At 46.0% G+C, this 4,603-nt stretch overlaps 1 protein-coding gene across 1 annotated transcript in view; it reads right to left on the bottom strand.

Annotated features, from left to right (window-relative positions):
* LOC147029757 (epidermal growth factor receptor kinase substrate 8-like) overlaps positions 1-3,893 on the bottom strand; it is a 120,341-nt gene extending 116,448 nt beyond the window's left edge. Inside the window, exon 1 of the mRNA XM_085873071.1 lies at positions 3,774-3,893. The gene's annotated coding sequence lies outside the window, so the exon portion shown is untranslated. The remainder of the gene's footprint in view (positions 1-3,773) is intronic.
* Positions 3,894-4,603: the final 710 nt, after the last annotated feature.

Below are 4,603 nucleotides of genomic sequence, written 5' to 3'. Positions count from 1 at the left end.
TCAGTTCCTTTTTCCTTTACCACCGATGGTAAAGGAGATTATGTTTTCGTGTGTGTGTGTGTGTGTGTGTGTGTGTGTGTGTGTGTGTGTGTGTGTGTGTGTGTGTGTGTGTGTGTGTGTGTGTGTGTGTGTGTGTGTGTGTGTGTGTAGGATCTCAAAATGTTGTGGACGGATCCGGATGAAATTTTGTGGACAGGTTGGGTGTGTGTGTGTGTGTGTGTGTGTGTGTGTGTGTGTGTGTGTGTGTGGGTGTGTGTGTGTGTGTGTGTGTGTGTGTGTGTGTGTGTGTGCAGGATATCTCAAAATGTTGTGGTCGGATCCGGATGAAATTTTGTGGACAGGTTGGGTGTGTGACAAGGACGAACTGATTAGATTTTGGTGAAGATCTGGATCCGGATCCGAATGCTAGAATTTTAAAAATGATTCTTCACCATTGATAGGGCCAAAAACGATACATAGCATGATATCTGAAAAAGTTGTGGACAGATTCGGATGAAACTTGGTGAACACATTGGGTGTTTTACAGGGACAAAGTAAAAAAAAATTTTGGTGATGATCCGGATCTGGATACCAGAATTATTTAATTTTTAAAGTGATTCTTCACTATTGAGAGATTGGGCCAACAACGATATCGTACTGTACAGCATGATATTTCAAAAATGTAATGGGCCTGATATGTTTTCATGGATTAGGCATTACATGGAGGAGGTATGCGCTCTACTGAGTGCCCTTCTAGTTATTTATATGTTCTGGGTTCTGACTTCTGATTTACAGTGTATATTCAGTCAGAGCAAAAAAATATTTGGCTGATCTCCCCCACTGTGCCCCCCAGCACCATGCACCCCAACCCCCTCCACCATTCTCCCATCCCTGCACAACCCACGATCCACCACCACCCCACTAACACTCTTCCACCATTCCCTACCTTCCCTCACAACCGGAGAAAGCAAGCATGGTCAAGATGCCTATGCCTCTGCAGCGATGTGTGCTGAGGCGCGCAAAGCGCACTGATCCACGTTAGTTACATATAAACACAAGGAAACAATTAAATTACACAAAGGTGGAGGCCATTTAGCCCATCATGTCTTCTTCGTCTTTCGGATGCTCCCGTTAGGGGTCGCCACAGCGGATCATCAGTCATGATCCGCATACTGATTTGGCATAGGTTTTACGCCGGATGCCCTTCCTGACCGAACCCTGGTTGCCTCTTACGACACAGGGATAAGGATTGGGTTTTGCCATGATTCCAGGCTGCCCTACACCTTCTCATAGCGCAGAGCTCCTGTCCTCAAGCGATCCTCCAACCTAAGCCTCCGAGTAGCCGGATTACAGGCGCATGCCACTACGCCCGGTCAGCCCATCATGTCTGCGCCACATCAACACCATACAAATTTATCAACATGAGATCAAAATAAGAAAAATGCAAATATATAATTTTTTTTATTACATGTTTTTTGTGGGGTTTTTTGAAGATTTTTTTTTGGGGGGGGGGGGGTTTCCTTCAAGGGAGGGGGCATGCGTTTGGGTAAAAAAAAAAACATCAACCATACAACACCCCTTGACGAGACTCCCACCAACAGCACGCTGTACACATGTACACAATCACCCATCAATGCTCAAGTTACGGAAAAGTCCCACCAACATGCGTATACCCCTCTATCTCCGTAACTGCCACGTACCTATCTAATTATAATTTATACTTATCAACTGTTTCTGCTGCCACGACCTTTCCAGGGAGACCATTCCATGCATTAACTATACTCCGAGTGAAAGACCCCTTCCTTACTACCGTCTTAACTCTCCTCCTCTTCACTCTCAGGCTACGGCCCCTGGTCCTATCACTCTCTACTCTCCTGAATAATTCATCTGCACTTATTTTATCTATACCTTTAATTAGTTTGTATTTATTTAAATGGTTCCTCATCTGGTCCTTAATTAATGCTTCCAATATAATTGGAGAATTGTCAGGTGTGTGTCTGTGCGTGTCTGTGCGTGTCTGTGCGTGTCTGTGCGTGTCTGTGCGTGTCTGTGCGTGTCTGTGCGTGTATGTGCGTGTATGTGCGTGTATGTGCGTGTATGTGCGTGTATGTGCGTGTATGTGCGTGTATGTGCGTGTATGTGCGTGTATGTGTTTTCATAAATCGCAATTCTCTCCTGCAAACCTCATAATTACAAATGTTGAATATGTTGTAATCTCAGGTATACCTGTCCTGGTGACCAAGTGATGTGGCTCATTAATCCCAAAGGATATTAGAATGACATCATTCCTTGGTTACACAACACCCCAAGAGTCAGGGTGCTCAGGTGGGTAAAGTATTCGTTCCAAGCCAAGGCCATCAGGCCACTTAGCAGGCTGATAAAGGTTCCCAGTGACACCCTTTGCAAGCCTGAAGCTGTGGTTGGGTCTACGCAAACAAAATCAAAATGAACACCGTCATATGAGGCCATATGTATGTGTAGTATTATATCTGTTACAAGGGGGGAAAGGGGTCGTTTGAGGAAGGTTATGAAAGTGGAGGAAAGGGACTAAAAGAAAGCACATGGGAGTTGTGGAGGTCGGGATATAAAAGGCAATGGTGGTTGAAGGAGGATATGGGACGAGGGGAGGGTGGGTATAAGAAGGGATGTAACACAGTGTACAGTAAAGACATGGGGTGGGGTGTTCTAAGGTATGTAAACATGCAGAACATCTCCATCATGTTCTATGTGGCATTATTTGGGTTAAAATTGATTCTTTTCTCATTTTCCTATTCTGACCTTCAGTCTGTTATGAAATACCTGGCAAAGATAAGTATTGCATCGTAAAAAGTCCACCACATTCACGTACATGCCCGTGTGTACGTGTTCACGTTCATGTCTTGCATTATCTTTGGCACGGCAGGTTCGACATCTGACTCAATGTATCGGAAGTTCTGACGTCACATCATTCATAAATGTCATCACACCATTTAATTCCAAAAAAATACTCACGGTGAATTCCGGGTAGTCAGTCGGTGTGAAATTAATTCGAGGTAGAGATTGTTGTGTTTCTCGAGTTGAAGCTGAATTATCTCGGATGATAACGGTAATTGATGATATTACGACAATTAGACATCTCAGGGTTGAATTATATTCTCATAAATCGATGCAAACATTTACACTCAGGTGAGGGTGTGGCTCGACTTCAAGGTGCATCGGAAAGCTGGCATACAGGTATCAGGGACATCCGGTACCAGGCAGGGGTCGAGACTTCTCAGATGAAACAATGGTTCGTTTGTGTCTGACCCGAGCTCCATTACAATTGTAATCGTAATTCGAGTCATAATCCTGCTCGACTCATGGTATACGCATCCGTGCAATAGATTGTTCCAATTGTTCCCCAGGTGTACTTTGCGCGTGTGTGTACTCGGTGACACACGATAGCAAATGATTGAATTGTTTGGCCAATTGTTAGTCGGTATTAAATGTCACAGTTATTGGGTAATCACAACATTGCGTCCTATACATTGCAATAAGCGTGGAGGTGAGAACTGAGATGGCAAGCGAAATGGACGTCGTGTCTACGCCCCAGGTGTCGAAACGGTGACACCGACATCCCGGTACTGGGGAGGACTTCAACCTGCGACGTTCCCATCATCGTCATTGATTCACCAACAATAAAAGTCCAACTTTAGGAGACGACGAACTGATTCCAAGGTGTTTATAATAATAATAATCAGTCAGCAATACATTCTCGCGTCCTCGTATTTAAAAGGTGTACGGGAACAGGTACAAATGCGTTGACGTACACCTACCTGTACGTCAAGGTGTACGTGAAGTTGATTAGATTTGCAGTTTCCCTAACCGAGTGTCCTGCACACTCGACGACAACTTTAAACGACGTCCATTTTGCTCCGAGGGAGACAGACAAACGCTGCTAGACGTGTCGGAATGTCATTCCGGGCGGGATTCCAACAGGGCTGGAGATCGTGAAGCTTCACATGGGGGATACGGACTACACGAGGCCAGGGGTACACGGACGGACGGACGGACGGACGGACGCACGCACGCACGCAAACAAGTCACCTTCGCCGGAGACGTCACAGTAACCAGATAACCAAGCGTGTGATACCTGTCAAGGTGGGGACTGACGGGTCGCGGATGCGAGGTGACGGAAGGCGTCAATAAAGTCTCCCAAAGTAGTAGTAGTCGTAGTAGTAGTCGTAGTACGGTTCCGCTGATCACCTGGTGTAAATACACGAACACGAGAGATGAAACTGCAGGCCCGACTGATGTGTCGAAAAGGGAGGACAAGGACCGTGGGGGCGTGGACAGTGAGCCACGCCCCCCATACCTGCCTCCACCTTCGCATCCATTGTGACTGGCGGGGATGTAAATTGATTGTTTCGACTCTCATCCGATCTATTCTGCCTTTTCTTCCCCCATCCATCTACCTCCTCTCTCGGGATCACTCACAATATTAACCTGGGAATGAAGGAACAACCTTCTTCTTCTTCCTCTACCTCCACCTCGAGCTCTACCTCTACCTCTACTTCTACCGCTACTACTTCTTCTACTTCTACCTCCACCTCCAGCTCTACCTCTCCTTCTTCTTCTCCTTTCTCTACTTCTCCCTCTACCTCGA

The sequence above is a fragment of the Eptatretus burgeri genome, chromosome 3 (genome assembly GCF_056783735.1).
Source record: "Eptatretus burgeri isolate ZD-2024b chromosome 3, Ebu_testis_v1, whole genome shotgun sequence".
Taxonomy (NCBI): domain Eukaryota; kingdom Metazoa; phylum Chordata; class Myxini; order Myxiniformes; family Myxinidae; genus Eptatretus; species Eptatretus burgeri.
The sequence above is the reverse complement of the archived record's forward strand: the minus strand, read 5'-3'. Positions and strand labels throughout refer to the sequence as shown.